This window comes from Monodelphis domestica, chromosome 4, assembly GCF_027887165.1.
Source record: "Monodelphis domestica isolate mMonDom1 chromosome 4, mMonDom1.pri, whole genome shotgun sequence".
In the NCBI taxonomy this organism is placed as follows: domain Eukaryota; kingdom Metazoa; phylum Chordata; class Mammalia; order Didelphimorphia; family Didelphidae; genus Monodelphis; species Monodelphis domestica.
Window position 1 is genome coordinate 151,790,203 of NC_077230.1, and position 19,711 is coordinate 151,809,913.

Sequence of the window (19,711 nt, forward strand, 5' to 3'; positions counted from 1 at the left end):
AGGGTTTTTTTCTTAAGAGAAACAAATAAAGGATTTCAGAAATATTTTCTCTGGTATCTTATGAATTGTAGGATATTGTGGTTTGCTAGGGATGAAATGAAAACATTTGAGTGTTGGGAATAAGGAGCAACAAGTTCCTCCTTATTGGGAGACCAAGTCTCTTTCTGCTTGTTACTCAGCCTGTGAACATGGTGGACCTAGACCTGTCAAAATGTTTCATAAAGAGGAACATGACTTCTTTCAAAGTTGAACCCCTGGGATTCTTTTGATAATATATGCAGTACATATGTAGGCGAAGGGCTTTCTTCACCCAAGTGACCTGTCTGTGGGGGACAGCCCATTCCGGGGGAAATGTGTGCTCTCTTGCTGCGATGCATCTGGAATGTGGCAAGGAGCTGTCTTGTGAGTTCTTCTATTCTCTTGATTGACAGCCCTTGCTCTGCTCATGACATATGTGCTATGAAAAAGAAGACTGGAATGGATGCCTTTTGACATCAGCAGCAGCTGGTACATTTTCAGACTTTCTTCCCCTCTATCTTTTCCCCACCTCTGTGACAGAGCTGACCTGTGCACCAGGGAGATGACTATCAGAAGAGAGAAAGTTTGGTAAGGTGTATTATTATTATTTTAAGCCACTTCTGAGCACTCTGTTTTGTTCGCCAGTTTCCTTTGCAGGGTAGATACCTATGCTTAGAACTTATGAAGACATTTTACATTCCACAAATATGGATTAGATTCTTTCATATACACGATACTCTTCTAGTACCGGGGGGGGGGGGGGGTTACTAAGTAGAATAAGATGATGTTTTTCTTTTGGTTTTTTATTTTTCCTTTAGGGAACCTACAGTGTGATAGAAAGATCAGACATGTACATTTGAGGCAGGGTGGAGGATGAATAAGAAATGGTATCAGAATGGAACCTGTTTTCTAGTCCGGATTCTGCCCCTAATTAGCTGTATGGCCATGAACAATTTACTTCTCTCTTGACCTCAGCTTCCACTATTATAAAATGAGGATTTGGGTTAGATAATATCTCAGTTACATCCTGTAATTTCATGATTTTGTAAAATAACTATAATATGTTAAAGTTCAATAAAAGAGTGAGAGGAATTCAGAAGACAGTTGTTCTTAACTACAGCAACTAGGGAAGGTTTTATGGAAGACATGGTATTTTAGTGAAGAATAAGCAGGAATTTCAAAGTCAGAGGTGGACCAAAAGGATTGAAAATTTTTAAAAAATTAATAGAGATGAAGTGGAAAAAATGGTGCATGTCTGGAGAAGAGTTTAGTTGGAGCATCAGATCAGAAGGTTAAAGGAGGAGAGTGGGCACGAAAATTGGGCTCCATCATGAAGCCAGCTTTTGAAGGGTTTTACTGTCAGCCTAATGAGTCTGAACTTTATTCTATAGATAATAAAGTTTTGTTTTTAAAGGAATTGATGCAATTACACCATTCTAATCTATCCTGCAATGGTGAGAAGATGACTATAGTCAGTAAGATTAGGAAACTTTTGCAAATAGTTTAGACCAGAAATAATCAGTTTGTATTTTAGGTTGATAGAAGTAGGAGACTAATAATGAAATTGGCTTGAAGGTCCACTGTGAATCTGGAAGACCCAATGGTGGCAGGAGTGGGTGGTATTATTACTGCTCAGTTCATATTTGGAACATTCAAATCTTGCAGTGATTGTGACCCATTGCTTTCCATTTAGGATAGCCAGTTCTGGGGGGAAGCATGCAGCATACATAAATAAACCCCATTATCAAGAAGTATTGGCAAGATGGAGAAAAGTAGAAGAGCTGCCAAATCTGAAGGTCAAATCAAACCAAGAAAATAGTGCAGTTGACCTGAGGCCAAAAAAGACAGATGAAACTAAGATAACAAAGCTGAACTGGATATTCCAAGACAAGACTAAAGCCATAATGTCTGACACAAAATTAATAGGAATTGGGAAGCATTTCAACAGGGTACTGGAAATTTTCTGCTAATGGTGTAATAGTCTATATAAATTAACTCTCCTATATATAAACTAACTCCCTCTACTGTATATAGTTTCTTAAAGTGCTAATGCCTACTTGGTATGGGATCTGACAGATTAATGAGAGCTAATATTGTTGTGGGGTTCAGAGTATGAACCCCGGGGGTTTGGGAAGGATACCTTTTGCTAGAATGCAAGACTCTGAAACTTAGCTTAAAAGTAAAAAGAGAGATTTTTTAGTAATATTGAATTTTCGGCCAGCAAGACAGCATGAGTGGAACAACCTGGGGGGTTGCTCTGAATGCCTCAATTCTAGAGTTTTTATATTCTTTACAACTGTGAGGGCATGATTCTGGAGCAAGGGTTTGGGGGGAGGTTAACCTGAGGGAATGGGGGTGGTTCTCTTGATTTGTAGGATGAACGAATGAGGTGTGTCTCTTTGTCCATCTCAATTCAATGGGCAATCAAAGGAGGGTAATTTCCAAGGTCAGGTGTTTTGGGTTGGGAGTCACAAGGGCCTAAGGGAGCAGAGGAATTTCCCTGATAATAGTTTGCCTGAGTTTCTGGGGAAACTGGAATGGAGAAGCATATTGGAGATAGCTATGATAGGGCTTAGTTTATTGTTAGAAATAGGATGAAAGGAAAGGAGACAGCAAAAATGACTTTAAGGTTAAAAGTCTGGGTAACTCAGAATGCCATTAAAGAAGAATTGGAATTTGGGGAGGGAGGAGTAGGATGTTCCAGATGAAAAAACTCAGCTCTCCCAACATCCCCCACCAAATGACTTTAAAACAACACCTCAAATCAGATTTTGGAGTGTCAGAGACAAGAAAATATCAGCATGAGACATTACTCAAAACCAAGACAATATAGGAACTAGAAAAGAGAGGTTTGTGACACCAAGGAGGAGGTTGACTCATGTGGATGAAACACCAGTGGTGGGACTAAGAGGTGGAGACAGAAGCAGCTCCATGCTTTGGGAGCTCTCAAGCCAGAGCTGGCAAGGGGACCTGGCAATTTTTCAGTAAGAAATTACACCCTATATCACTAGAAGCAAAAGCAGACACTGTTTGGCAATTCTGTTGCCTCTATCCATTTCTGGGTCATGGTTCTTCAAAGATGGAGAGGAGCATTTTCAGGCAAGAGAGAGTAGAAGCCTTGAGAAGCACTATCATTTGTAGCCCTATAGGGTCAGGGACCCAGAGGAATGGTACCATTTCTGTTCTCAAGGGAGGATGGGCCCTGAGGAGCAGTATTGATTGCACTTCTAAGAGATCAGGGACTTTTTTTGGGCAAAGAACAGAGTACAGACCAAGAGTGACCACACCTCACTCCAAATCACATAACCTTTTAAGCACTACAAACTTCTAGAACACCAGACTTAGCTCTGAAAACAACAATGCAAAAACCCCTGAAACTTAAAGCTTGAGACAGAGCATCCTCTCCACTCTCACTGGGAACAGAGCCCAACATTAACATAAATTTTTAAATCAAGAAACAGAGTAGAAAAATGAGCAATCAATAAAAAAGGATTTAGTCATAAAAAGCTACTTTGGTGACAGTGAAGACCAGAACACAAACTCAGAAGATAACAATAAAATCAAAATAGCTACAAAGCAAAGCTTAAAAAAAAAAAGAGTTGGACACAAGGCCAACAAGAATTCCTGGAAGAGTGAAAAAATGATTTTCAAAACCAAATGAGAGTGGTAGAGGAAAAATTAGATAAATAAATAAAGCAAAAGAAAAATATGAAAAGACAATTGAAAGTTTGGTAAAAGAAGCACAAAAATACTAAAGAAAATAATATAATTGAGAAACTAATACACTGTTGGTAGACCTGTGAATTTATATAACTATTCTGGAAAGCAATCTGGAACCATGTTCCAAGGGCTATAAAACTGTGAGTACTCCTTTGACCCAGCAATACCACTAGTAGGTCTATTCCAAAGAGATAAAAGATGGGGGGAAGTATATAATATATACCTGGACAAAATATATTTATATCAGCTCTTTTTGTGATGGCAAAGAAGTGGAAGATGAAGGGATATCAATCAATTGGGGAATGAATGAGCAAGTTGTGGTATATGCTTGTAATGTAATACTAATATGCAATAAGAAATGCTGAACAAATGATCACAAAAAATACTCTAGAAAGACTTATATGAAATGATGCAATGTGAAGTGAGCAGAACCAGGAGAACACTGAACATAGTAGCAGCAAAAATGTATAATGATCAGCTGTGAATAACTTAACTATTATCAACAAGGCAAGAATCCAGATTAACTCCAAGAGACTCATGAGGGAAAAAAAAAGATATCCACAGCCAAAAAAATGATTAGAGAGAATGCAAAGTGAAACATATTATTCTTTATTTCCCTAATGAACTGAATCAAATTTACAAAAATAGGAGTCATTTCCAAGTTGATAAGTGGTCAAAGGATATAAACAGGCAATTTTTAGAAGAAATCAAAACAATCAATAGTCACATAAAAAAGTGCTCTAAATCACTACTGATTAGAGAAATGCAAATTAAAACAATTCTAAGGTTGTTTCACATTAGATAACATGACAGAAAAGGAAAGTGACAAAAGCTTGAGGGGAGATGGAAAAGGTGGGACACTATTGCACTATTGTCGGGGTTGTGAACAGATTCAACCATTCTGAAGAACAACTCCAAACTATACTCCAAAAGCTATAAAACTGTACATACATACTCTTTGATCTAGCAAAACCTCTACTAGGCCTGTATCCCAAATAGATAAAAAAAAAAGAGAGGAAAGATTCATTTGTACAAAAATATTTTATTAGTCCTTTTTATAGTTGAAAATTGAGGGGATACCCATCAATTAAGGAATGGCTGAACAAGTTGTGGTACATGATTATGATGGAATACTATAGTGCTATAAGAAATGATGAAAAGGTTGGTTTCAGAAAAATCTGGGAAGACTTATATGAACTCATGCAAAGGAAAGTAAGCAGAACCAGAAGAACATCATATAAAGAAACAACAATATTGTAGGGTTGATCAATTGTAAAGGACTTGGCTACTCTAATCAAAACAATGATCCAGGATGATCATCAAAAATACTGTCCCTCTTACTGGAACAACCTCCAGGAAGTGATGCAGAGTGAGAGGAGCAGAACCAGGAAAACATTGTACACAGAGACTGATACATTGTGGTACAATCGAACGTAATGGACTCCTCCATTGGTGATAATGCAGTGATCCTGAACAACCTAGGGGGGTACAGGAGAAAAACCACTATTCACATCCAGAGGAAAAACTGTGGGAGTAAAAACACTAAAGAAAAACTATTGCCTAATGACATGGATTGAAGGGGATATGAATGGGGAAATAGACTCTAAATGAACATCCCATTGCAAATACCAACAACATGGAAAGAGGTTCTGATCAAGAACACATGCAATGCCCAGTCAAACTGCACATCGGCTATGGAAGGGGTGGCAGAGGGGAGGGAGGGAAATAAAATTATTTTTGTAACCAAGGAACAATGTTTGAAATTAAAAATTAAAAAAAAATACTATCACTCTCCAGGCAGAACTCCAGAGTTGAACTTTGAATGAAGATTGAAAAATACTTTAAAATTTTTTTTATTGTTTTATTTTGTTTATATTTTTCAACATGACAAATATGGAAATATGCTTTGTGTGAATTCACATACACAATCAGAATTAAATTGTTTGCCTTGTCAACAAGGAGAGAAGGACTAGGGGAAAAACAATTAGGAACTTGGATTTTTGAAATTATTTTAAGAAATTTACATATAATTAGGATATATCTAAATAAGTAAAAGTAATTAAATAAAAAGGAAGCATTGGGGAATGCTTAGAAGGAACCATTGGGGAAAAAAAGGAAAGTCAAGAAGGGAAACTATTTTAGAAGTTAAGAAGATTCAATTTTATGCAGAGCGAGAGGAGCAGAACCAGGAGAACATTGTACACAGAGACTAATACACTGTGGTATAATTGAACATAATGGACGTCTCCATTAATGGCCGTGTAATGTCCCTGAACAATTTGCAGGGATCCAGAAGAAAAAAACACTATTCATAAGCAAAGGATAAACTATGGGAGTGGAAACACCGAGGAAAAGCAACTGCCTGAATACAGCGGTTGAGGGGACATGACAGAGGAGAGACTCTAAATGAACACTCTAATGCAAATATTATCAACAAAGCAATGGGTTCAAATCAAGAAAGCATGTAATGCCCAGTGGATTTACGCGTCGGCTATGGGGGGTGGGGGGGAGGAAAAGAAAATGATCTATGTCTTTAACGAATAATGCTTGGAAATGATCAAATAAAATATATTTTTTAAAAAAAAGAAGATTCAATTTTAGATCTGTTGAATCTTGAATTCTAGTGGTTTTCTTCTTTCTTCCTTTGTATTTCCAGCACTTAGCACTGTATCTAGTATGTTACAAATGTTTTTTAGTGCTTCTTTACTTGATGTGACTAAATTTGATGTCTAGAGGATATAATTGAAAATGTGGATCTGTAGCTTTGAAGAGAAGTTAGGGCTGGAGATAAAAATTTAGAAGGACTCAGTGTAGAGGTGATGGTTGAAATTGTGGAAGGAATAGTGGAAAAGAACTAGAGTTACAAGGAGGAATCTATATGTTATAAACGATGAGAACTTAGAAAAGGCCATTTGAATTTAAAGCTAAAGGCCATTGGTCACTTTTAAAGAATAGCTTTAACAGAAGGGAGCAGATAGAAGCCAGGAAAAAGGGGTGCACACTGAAAAGAAGCACATTTTGATTTGATATCAATAAAAACTTCCTACAATGAGAGTTATACACACTGAACTGCTTTTGAAGGTGCTGAATTGTTTCAGAGGTTTTCAAGCAAAGATTGAAAGGATAAATATATATTTTTTAATTTTTTAATTAAATTAAAATTTTTAATTTTTTCCCCATGGTTATGTGATTCCTGTTGTCTCTCTCCCCTTTTCCATTCCCCCTTCCAGAGCTGACAAGCAATTTCATTGGGTTATATTTATATTATCACTCAAATCCTATTTCTATGTTATTCATTTTTGTAATAGAGTATTCTTTTAAAGTCACTACCCCAAAGCATATACCCATATGAACAAATAATAAATCATACATTTTCTTCTGGATTTCTAGACTCCCAGAGAGTTCAAATGACTTGCTTAAGATCATATTGGGTAGGGAAATAGGAAGGCCGGGATTTGAACTTGGGTCTTCTGACACCTAATCCACCTCTCTTTCCCTTACGTAATACTATATTAAGCATCAGTACACTTTTGAAGTGCCATTGCTCCAGATGTCTCTAATAGGACATGACCAGTAGGTTATATTACAAATGGGTTCCCTTGGAGGAGAATTTTGTTTTTTCTTCCTTTTACTAGACAAGAAGAGATGAATTCTGCTTCAACATTATAATCAGATTAAATCAACTAACATTTAGCTAAAAATAGAAGACATTCAGACATATTTGCAAAAAATAAACAAAGTATTCAAACTGATTTTAACCAAGACCCTCAGACTCCTGCTTTAGCATGATCATTGAAAGGGAGCATTTTCAGAGATCATTTTAAAAATTATATATTATCCAGATTTTATATCTGAAGCATCAGGATGAATATTTACAAAGATGAGGAGCTGGAAATTGGTAGACAATGCTAAGCATAAGTATTGTTTGTTATGTCCTGGAGGTGTCAAATTCTGGTCAGACAGTAATGGAATGCTGGATTCAGAAACCAGAGGGCTGGAATTTAGTGCTGGATTCAACAAATACCTCCTCTGAGAAGCTTTTCCTGATCTCCTCCCACCCCACCAAATGTCTAGTGTTTTCGTATTTGCTAACTTGTATATAAGTGGTATCTGCCAGTAGAATGCCAAGTCCTTGAGGGCAGAAAATATTAACTTTTTTGTCTATTTCTCTTAGTGCCTAGGAGAGAGATTTGTGTGCAGTAGGCACTTAATGAAATGCTTGTTGAACTAAATGTATCAGAAATTTACAAAATTGAAGAATGTAAAAGGTAGAAAGGACATCAGCAGTCATTTAGCTCAATACATGAAAGAAACAATTACATATGTTTGGGGTCTCACAGTCTATATAGTTAAAGATCTGTAAGGAGGGGAAAAAAAGATCTTCAAGGAGGAAGGACTCACTACCTCTAAAAAGAACGCTTTCAGTGGCAGCTTGGATAGAGAGCCAGGTCTGGAGTCAGGAGAACCTAGGTTCAAATTTGGTTTCAGATGCATCCTAACTGTGTGAACCTAGGCAAGTCACCTAACCCCAATTGTCTAGCCCTTAATACTCTTCTGGACACCTAGTACTGATGCTAAGACAGAAGGTAAAGATAAAAAAAAAACCAACCCTTTCCAATTTGGGCTGGCTCTAATTATTAGGAAGCTTTCTCTGCTGCCCCCTCCCTCACATGAGAGTCTCTTCGACAGACTAAACATACCTAGCTCATTCAACTTTCAAGAAAGTATTCTATAATAACTAGCATTTATATATAGTGTTCAAGGTTTGCAAAACACTCTATAAATGTTATCTCATTTTTGTACTTACAACTTTAAAAGTTAAAATTAAATCTCAATAATAATATTATCTTTTAAGAGATTTATAATGATCATTAGAAATCAAGGAATAAAGAAGATACAAAATAAAGACCACGTGCCCATGACTGGTTAGCCATTTCTTAGTCAACCCCACTCACCACCATCAATGCTGATTCTACATCAGAGAGAGGGAACCTCCAAAGCCCACGCCCTTTATCCTCTGTCTACAGGAAGTATGTATCGACAGGAAGTCAGTGGGCTCTTGGGATATGTAGTTCTTTTTTTAGGGTAACAGATTTTAATCATACACATCAACCCTAGGAAAGAGGTGATTATCCTCAGTTTACAGATGAGGACAATGAGACAAACAGGAGGGAAACAACTTTCCTGAGGTCACACAACGTTAAGTATCTGAGAACAAATTTGAACTCAAGTCTTCCTGGCCCCATGCCCAACACTCTATATCCCCTGTACCACCTCACTGTACCTATAGTTGTAGGCAGATGTTCATGGTTCAAATTCCCAAAATTGGCTAGCTACTAAATTCTTTCTTCTTATGCTTTGGAAAAAGATGAAAAGTTAGTTCACCTGCCCAAGGAAAAAGATCTGGTCCAGCACCAATTCCAATCACCATTGAGATTCTTTTTTGCTTGTTTTTTTTTTAAGAACATCGACTAGAGTTAAAATCTTGACTCTAATGCAAAATAGTTGTGGCAGGTAACTTCGTTCCTCTGATCCTTATCTGTAAAATGGGAACCATGATCCTTTAACTCTCTTGTAGGGAGAGGCTCTTATGAGGGAGATGGTCCCTAATCCTTAGAGCATCATATTAACATGAGCACTCTCTCATGCTTTATACATAGGAAGTGATAAATGATTAAAAAATTTAAATAGACAAGCAGATCAAGAAAACCAATATGGTGGGGTAGCTAGGTGCCTCAGGGGATAGAGAGCCAGTCCAAGTTGGGAGGTCCTGAGTTCAAATCTGACCTCAGATGCCTCCCAGCTTTGTGACCCTGGACAAGTCACTTACCCCACATTGTTTAGCCCTTACTGTTCTTTGGCCTTAGAACTAATACATAGTATTGATTCTAAGATGAAAGATAAGGGTTTAAAAAAATAAAAGAAAAAGGATATGAAATTTTTAATTATCTTAATTCCTAAATCAGATCTTGTGTAGGATGATTAGTCTATGTACAAATGGTCAGTAGTCTATAGATATTCATTAAGCACCAGCTATGTGCCAGACCCTGTGCTAAATAAAGGTCTGGGAATATAAATGTTACAAAATGGGAATGGAGTGGGGAGGAGGTACCTGACAAGGAGGTATGATGGAGAAGTCAGAGAGGTTCCAGAGTAGTGCAGTAAGGTGAGAAATGAGATGTTCTGAGCTCAGCTCTTTCCTTAAATGGAGGTTTTGGAGTACATGGCCCCCAAACTGAAATAAGAGGGGGAGAGAATAGGGATGAAGTGGAGTGTCAAGACTGTTGGGATTTTGTAGGATGATGAAGTTTTCCTAATAATGAGCTTCTTCAGAAAACCTCAAAGCACATATTAAAAATTGATTAAAAAACATGGTGGGCCCACTTAGATCTAGCCTCAGTTTCCTCATCTATACAGAAGGAAAGTAAGATCCAATGTGCCAGAATATGTTCACAAATGAGAATCCCCTGTCTTGAGTACTGTGGGCTCTTGGGCTGTGTAAACAGAAATGTGATTATACTAAAGTACTTGGGGACACTCTTCCTCTTCTCCCTTCCCTGTACTTAAAATTGTTTCCCTAATCACTTGTTTGCTTAATTGAGTTTAATGCCAACCCTAAGCATACTTGGCATCTGGCAAAGGCTTATAAAACCTTGCAGACATTTCAGGGCAAGAGGTGAAGAGGTTGGGAAATGTTCCCATAGCTAGTAGGGAGGATAGAGAAACCTAGAGCTTTGCTTTGGAAGCCAGCAAAACCACTTTCTTTATATATATCGATCTTGGAAGGCAGAGAATGCTTCTGATTCTTCTCAATTTATTTTGAATTTAAAAAGAAAAAAGATTGCATATTTCCATTTTTTAAAAATGCCTTTGAAAAAGGAAAACTCACAAGGAAATAATATTTTGTTCCATGTTGTAGGAAAGGAGATTTGTGTAGCTTCTCCCCTCTGAAGACCTCAAGACACTTTTGAAAGGTATAGTATTTTCATGATATTTTGAGGCATTTTATCTTTTAACAATTAAGGTAGAGACAGTGTGGGGCAATAAAGTACTGTCCTTTGAGTCAAGAATAAGTGGGTTCAAATCATCCCCTACCATAATGGTAGGGGATTTTAATGTTCTTATCTCACAGTTAGACAAAGTCACCAAAGATAAATAAAAAGGAAAAATACAGAAATTGAAAAAAAACTGTTAGAGAAAGTAGAACTTCATGACTTATGGAGCTTTCTGAATGGGAACCACTAAAGAATTTAATTTTTCTCAGGATCACATGACAATTTTTAAAAAAGCAATCATGTATTAGGGAACAGAGGAATTACAAATAAATATTAAAAGACAGAAATACTAAAAATAAAAATCAATTTAGATAGGCAATAAAGGAAAACATCTCGTGTTTGGAGAAAGAGTGAATAAGTTCAAATTTGGACACCATACATTTAAAGAGATGAAAGGAAATTCAAATGATACTTTCTAATGAACAGTTATAGTATGAGGCCAAATATAGGAAAAGAGTGAGAGCTAGAAACATGGGGAAAACCTGTGTGATTTTAGTACTCTTGAAAGGGGAAACCAGAGCAACCACAGGATTTTAAACTTTATCATTAATATCACTGGTTGAATGTTTCTTCAAATACTATACAAGTTATTTTGAAGGACAATGACCACAGTATACGTAGGAACAACAAAAGATGAGCATCTGAAAGAAGTATCCTTCTTGATCCCAAAAGGCATATTATACCCCCCAAAGTAGAAAAGATCATTAATGTTTAAATATTATATATACTTATACATATATACATATAATGATATGTAATATATGACATATACCTCATTGCATATGTTATACTATAGTAAGTTAACATATTAAATGTGTTTTATTCTATATAATAATAGGAATATATAATTTAGTAAATAGTATATATCTATATATCACATAATATATAAAATATGTAAATCATATAGAATATATTAAATATAATTTATACCTCATTATGTAGATATTTCATTTAAATATTTTTACAAGTTAGATTAGAGCACAATCAGCACCTATTACAAGCAGTGCAGGACAGATGATGACAGATACAAAAATAAGAACTATGTACATTTATTTGTTGTTGCTACAAAAGTGAATATGGTAGCTGATGGAATGATCTATGTTTAGACTTCAGTGGGGCCATAATCCCTGATTTTCTAGTGGCTCATGAAGTCCTCTGAGAACTACAAGATGCTGAATTGGGTCCATGTGTATTTGAGGATTAGCTTTTAGAAGATGCCTTCCTACCTGTGTTAGTTGCCCTCCTTGTACTTGATTGCTGGCTTCCACAGTTTGTTCTTTTTCCTTTTGGACTTCTAAAAGATTGGCAACTTTCTCCTCTTTCCCTCATTTTTAGTTTTATTTGAAAAATAGCGAGAAGATACTTGGTTAAAACATTTCCCATAGACAGTTTAATCTGGTTCAACCATCCATGAGTTTATCCTATCTTATCTCTGATATCTTACTGCCTGCATAAGTCTGGGTATTTGTGTGTAGGCTTCACATTCCTCCTTTGTAAAGTGAGGCTGAACTCGATTTCCATTATGGTCCCTTCCAGCTGAGTATCCATGTTTCTCTTAAGTCCTAGAGTGGGGAGACAATGCCTAATAATGGAGGGAGTTCTTCATGCTGCCAATTAGAATCACACACAGATGCTTTGCCTGTATGTGTAATGATTGACATTGAAGGGATGATAGAAACACCCTGTGAAGGAAGAAATATTCTTCTCTCAATTAACAGGAACTTAAATTGAGCCACAGGGAACAGGTTTACCTTTGGAGTTTGGGAAATGATTTTTTTTTTATTGTCACTGAATATGAAATAAAACTCTACTCTGTATAACTGTGTTCTGCGGTCATCCTAATTTTAATACCTTCTCTTAATGTGGCCCTTAAAGGATCCAAGGTATTAATGCTAAAAAGTACACATGGAGTTGGAGAAGATTCCATATCCTTTCATTTGTCCTCACAGGACTTTTTTTTTTTAATTAAAGAGAAATAATGTCCTTGGGAGAGAGACTTTAGCAGAGTATTAGATCCTTGTAGTCTAGGCAGATAGAGAAAAAGAAAAAGCAGAATGGCTTGCCCATGGTCCCACAGTGAACAGCAGAGCAATGTCTGCTCCTAGAAGTCCCACTCTAGTTTCCCAATTCAGTATCTGATTCTGACTTGTCTCCTCATTTCTTTTGAATCTTCAAGAATATTTTTTATCAATTTCAATTAATTTTAATAATAGCATTTACATGGCACTTTGCATATATTCTCTCATCTGATCCTTATAACAGGTAGGAGCTATCATTATTCTCATTGTGGATGAAGAAACTGAAGCTGAAAGAATGTGATTTTCCCAGGGTCACCCAACTGGTTACGCGTTTGACGTATTATCTGAACTGAGATCCAGCAGACTCTCCTCTCATTCTCTAACCACTGTTCTACCTCACTGCCTAGTTTGAGATGCTTGAAGAGCAGTCAAGTCTCTCCTCAGACTTATTTGGGATCAGAAAACTGATTTTGGGGGGGCGGGAATAAACCTAATAAACCCTGCCCAGTAGAGAGCAGTTTTCTTGGTACTTTCTATGAATTATCTTCTGTCTGCCAGTGAACCATCAGCTAAATATGCAGTCTAGAAAGGACTTCGGGAGAGGGATAGCAAACAGGCAGAAAGTCTGATTAGACAATGTGGCCTAATTAGAAAACAATGTATAGACACTGAACAAGATTTGGCTTTTCCTAGCCCTGTTCCTGGCAGTCCTTCCATCTGCTCAATTTTCCTTCGTCCTCCACTTTGTAAGAAAAAAATCCCCTCTTTCTTGAGTTTCTGACAGACCGGGCTTTTGATAATTGTGGTTTTGTTACGAGATAGAGGCAATCCCAGTTATTAAGCAGGGCTAAAAAAGTCAGCTCAGAGAATAAGTCTCCATTCACCATCTCATCCCACCAAGGCCTGCATTCTTTGACAAGATTAACTGAAAGACTAGTGGTCAGGTAGGCTTATGAGGATTAAAGCTTATACTGGTTCCCCTTGACACCCACCAGGGATTGCCAACTAATACATTTAATCTGGTTCCCAGGTGAATAAGAGATTGTGTCTTTTGGTGAGCAAAACAGGTCAGCATTCTTTTTGTGGGGAGGAGGCCCCGCACGAATGAATTGTACCTGTTTAATCTACAACTCTCTTCTGTCAACTATATCCTGAAATTTGGGTCAAATGGCCCCGAAAGTAAGAGGAGAACCAAGCAGTCATTTGTAGAGTCCTCATGAAGCCTGTTTATAGACTCCTGAGAAGTCATAGTTAGGAGGCTAACCTCAGGAGTAGGCAGTAGGCAGAGATGGAAATGTCCCTTTTCAAGTACAATACAGCAAATTTAGGATTTGTTAACAGCAATGATAGCTTAGAATGGAAGGATAGTGGTTACAGGAGGCCATGTTTGAAGACCCCTACCTCCCTACTTCTTCTTATTTTGGGGGAGGGCGCAAAGGTGGAGGGAAGTAAGTGTGGAATTTTATATGTATGGTCAGATTTGATTGCTATGTCGATTGATTTTTGCTACACTTCTTTTTTCGTCTTTGACTTTCTTTTTACGAAGGGAGAGGAGAGAGCTCAATTAAAAAATAAAGATTACAAAAGATAATGAAATTTTTTTTAAGAAAAAGAACCTGATCAACAATTTAGCAGGGTCTTTCTAGTTACAATCCTACAGAATGTTAGAGAAGGAAGACAAGAAATACAGATTATCTAGTATATTCCCCTCATTTTATAAATAGGGAAACTAATACATAGAGTATGAATTCACCTCTAGACCTGTCTTAGCTGAAGTCATTTTTCTTTGGAAATGAATGGAGTCTGAGACCTGTGAAGCAGTCCCACCTGTACCTTTATAACTCTATGGGGTTGGTCTATCAGACAACAAACATTTATTGTACATTTACTACATGCCAAGAACTGTGCTAAGCAGAGAGCATACAAATACAAGCAAAAAGAAAAATAATCCCTGCTCTGGAGGAGCTTACATTCCTAGTGAGGGAAGACCACCCATAAAGGGAAGCTGAAAGGAGAAGGGAGAGGGAAAGGGGAAGCTACTAGTAAGAGCCATGATGGAGAAGACTGGATTGTAGTCTGATGAGAAGCACAAAGATGTGGCTTCATGGTTTGGGTGTAAGTGGAGGTTCTGGGAGAAGCCACCCAATGAGTAAAAGTGGCTTCAAGGGCAGAGGATACTTTCAAGATACAAATTCCTGGGCTGAGGAGATCTTCCAGAGGTTTCTGAGCTATGAAGGACAAGTCTGGTCCCTGGTGAGAAATTAAGAGAAATTTTCCCAGTTACCATCAAAACAAAAAGGGGTTGAAGAAGGAAGAGACTGAAGAACAAGAGTTAGCAAGGGATATAAAGAGTTGGCTTCTAGTTGGATATAGATAAGAGTCAGGAAGACCTAGGTTCAGAACCTGCCTCTGATCCATAGTGGCTGTGCGACCTCAGAGCAGATTATTTTTCTCAATATCCCAGGCTGTTTGCAGAGGGGATTTCTTCACCAAAGAAACCAACCTACACTGATGAAATCACAGCCAGATCAATTTTTTTAAAGTGCCCCACATTTTCTCTTTCACTTTTTAACCTGGATAATGAATAGTTGGATTACTAAAGATAAATCTATAGATAAGGTCAAGTATCTGATTTGTCCAGAATCAATACTGTTAAATGGCTCTCCTTCGCCAGTCAAGTATTTTTTAGTTTCTACTGCTTGGTAATTCTTGTGTACATCATTGTATATGAAAAAGAATAATTTGAAGTGCAAAGTATAATAGTGAAGGGACTTGAGTCCATGCCATTTGAGAACCAGTTGAAAGAAATGCTTAGCCTGGAGAAGAGACTCAAAGAGGACATGATACTCATCTTCAAATATGTGAAAGACTGTCATGTAGAAGATGGATTAGACTTAATTCTCTTAGAAAAGAAAAAGAAAATATTTCCAAGGAAAGAGAAACATCTAAGGGACACTGAGGCAGCAAATTTAGGTTTGATGTCAGGAAAAACTTGTTTATTGTTAGAGCTGTCCAAAAGTGAAATGGTATGCTTTGGGAGATAATGGGTTCCTCCTCACTGAAGGTCTTCAGATAAGGACTGGAAGAACATTTATCAGTTATATTGTACTATTGGGCTCTTGTTGAGCCATTAGTCTCTGAAGTTCTGTGATTATGGGATCCTTAAGCTAACAGATGGCATAACATTCTTCTAGATAAATGAAATGCTTAAGCTACAGACTTTGCAAATATAACATAGGCTGTAGAGTTACTCTCTCAATCCTCTATGTTTGCTAGCAGGCTGACTTCTCGACTCAGGGTCTTTGGGCATATATCCTTGAGGGTATGGGTGTGTGCTGGGGGTGATATCTTTCCAATGCTACAAGCCCCCACTGGTGGGATGCCCTCTGATTTTTAATTGGTATCAATTAGGTAGTCAGTCTAAACTAGTTTTTAGAAAGTGGTATTTACTACTGATGGGTTCCAAAGAGATAATAGCAAAAAAAAGACTTATACACAAATATTTATAACCACGCTCTTTGTAGTGGCAAAAAATTGGAAAATGAGGGTATGCCCTTTGATTGGGGAATGGCTGAACAAATTGTGGTGTATGTTGGTGATGGAATACTATTGTGCTCAAAGGAATAATGAACTGGAGGAATTCCATGGAGACTGGAACAACCTCCAGGAAGTGATGCAGAGCGAGAGGAGCAGAACCAGGAGAACATTGTACACAGAGACTGACACACTGTGGTACAATCAAATGTTAAGGACTTCTCTACTAGCAGCAATGCAATGATCCAGGACAATTCTGAGGGAGTTATAAGAAAGAACACTATCCACATCCAGAGGAAGAGCTGTGAGAGTAAAAACACAGAAGAAAAACAACTGCTTGATCACATGGTTCTATGGGGATATGACTGGGGATGTAGACTCTAAACAATCACTCTGTTGCAAATAGTAATATGGAAATAGATCTTGATCAAGGACACATGGAAAACCCAGTGGAATTGTGCATTGGCTACAGGAGGGGTTGGGGGAGGGGAGGGAAAGAACATGAATCAAGTAACCATGGAAAAAATTTCTTAATAAACAAAAGAAAGGGGGTATTTATTAAGGTGTTATAGTAAGAATTGTTGTATTAAAAATGCAAAAGTATTTGATGTGATTTCCATCAGCATATACAGAAACCAGGGAAAAGATAGCTCATTTTTAGCCAGTACCCATTGCAAAGGGGAAAATGATAGCTCCTTGTTTAAGAATCCAGGTGGCTCAAGGGATAGAGTACTGACGGGGCCTTGAGTCAGGGAGACGAGCTTATGTATTAATAGAATATATAGTTTCATATGTAGAAACTTCTTCCACAAATATATTTTGGCAACTTACCTATAATTTATAGTCTGAGAGAGTCTTCTGGTCCAGTGGTTCAAACTGAAATACAAATAGAACCCTGCTAGTACGTATTGACTCAGAAAACCACAGACTATTGTTATCTAGGTTGCATTGTAGTTTTATTTATTTTGTTAAACATTTCCCAGTTATATTTTAATCTGCTTTCCATCTTACTTGGTAGTTTAAAAGCTGCTTTTGGCAAAATCTAGGCAGATTGCTGAAAATGTAAATGCCCATAATCACATAGACAATATGGGTAAGAAGCAAGACATGAGCCTAGGTCTTCTTGACTTTGAGGCTAGCCCTCTAGATACTATACTCTACCCCTGCCATATCTTAACATTCCATAATATACCAAACCACACCACTCCACACCCTACCCTACCCTACTGTATGGTACCATACCCTACTGTACCATACCCTACCATGCTATACTATATTAAAGTTTTAAGATTTTAGGATTATGTAATTTAGAGCTCAAAGAGATATTGGAGATTAAGAGGTCCTAGAGGGTAAAGTGACTTACTTACCTAGGATCACCCAAGGAGCAAGCCTGGAAATCTAAAAATGATTGTCTGACTCCCTAACCAGTGATTTTTCTACTATGTTTACACGCTAGTACAAAGAAATCTAAAGCCCAGAGATCTGAAATGACACAGAGGAAAAAGAACAGAAACTTGTTTATCAGATCCTGGAACACTGGTATTAGGAGCATGGTAGATGTCAAGGTAACTAAGATTTTTATTGCAAGGTAAAATCAAATAAATGTATCAAGGAACTGACCATTGCACCCAGTCCTTAAGAGTGAGTTTGGAGTGCTGCTCTTGCAATTCTCCACTTGGAAGAGGCAAGAAAGGGGTGATGACATGTAATGGAAATGTCTTGAAGAGCTGTGAAGCATGTGTCAATCTGGTCCTGATCCATTTACCATGTAAAGAAGAGGAGCCTTTTTGTCTGACTATATACCTGAAGATGGATGCATCTCTAATTAATGGGTAAATAGCCAATTGTGAGGGGGTCTATCAAAATTCTCAACATCTTCCCATTTCCTAAGTGATGGTGGGAAGTCAGGTATGCAACAGGATGACCTTCATTTTCTCTCTTATCTATTAATCAGGCTTTGTGGGAGAAGACATTCTTTGGAGTTCCTAAGAACAAAAGAAATGTGTACAAAGGTCAAAGAACTAACTGAAACATCTAATTTAAAATCCAGATATAAAAATAATTCAGTGTATATTAAAAATAAATCTCAGGGTCATAGAATAATACAATCATGCTACTATTGGGGGTGAATTTACTAGGACTATTACCATGTAGGAATTGCATTAAGTCTAAGCCTGGTAATATCATCATTAGGTCTGTACCCAAGAAATCTAAAAAAAGGAGGAAAGGATCTATTTCTACAAAAATATTTATAGCAGCCTTTTGTTGTGATGGTAAGAATTAGAAATTAAGGGGATATCCATCAATTGGATAATGGCTGAACAAATTGTGGTATGGGATGTAAAACTATTACACTATAAGAAATGATGAATAGGAAGATTTCAGAAAGACCTGGAAAGACCTACATGAACTGATACAGACTAAAATAAGCAGAACCAAGAGAACATTGTACACAGTAACAGCAATATTGTGGGATAATCACCTGCGAAAGATGTAACTACTCTCAATAATACAATAATCCAGGACAATTCTGAAGAACTAATGACAAAGAATGCTTTCCCCCTCCAGAGAAAGAACTGTTGGAGTCAAAACACAGATCAAAGCATACTATTTTTCACTTTAGCTTATTTGGGTTTTTATTTTGGCATTTTGGTTTTATATGATTATGCTCTTACAAAAATGAACAATATAGAAATAAGTTTGTGTAATAATCCCTGTGTAACCCAGATCAATTGCTTACCAACTCTAGAAAGGGGGAAGGTAGGAGTGAGACAATTTGTATTATATAACTTCTGAAAACTGAAGAAAAATTAGTCTAAGACTACTCTGCACAAGGATTGAGGTAGAATAGGAAAGAGTATGACCCCAAAGTTTTGGGGGGTGATATTTGTATTTCTGTTCTTATCACATATTTGACATAAGTATATTTTTATAAAATTAGTTTATGTTAAGTTGTAGACTAAGACACTAGTTCATAACTAGTAAACTAACATTTATATTTCACTTAAAGTTTTGCAATGTATCTTACACATATTATCTCCTTTGATCTTCATAACAACCCTGGGAAGTTGGTGCTATTATTATCCCCATTTTTGCTGATGTGCAAAATAAGGCTAAGATGTATTAAATGATTTGGTCCAGAGTTTCCCAGCTAATAAGTATATGGTATGAAATAGTATGGTGTGGTATGGTGTGGTACGTACAGTATGATCATTTTTCTGACTCTAAATCTAGCCCTCTGTTCACATTGCCATTTAAGTGCCACCAATACCTGTGGGTTAACAATGGTAACTGAGGGAAGAACATACCTAGAATGGGGACTCAAACTAATAGCACTGGAAAAGAGACTAGAACCCTCAGGGGAGA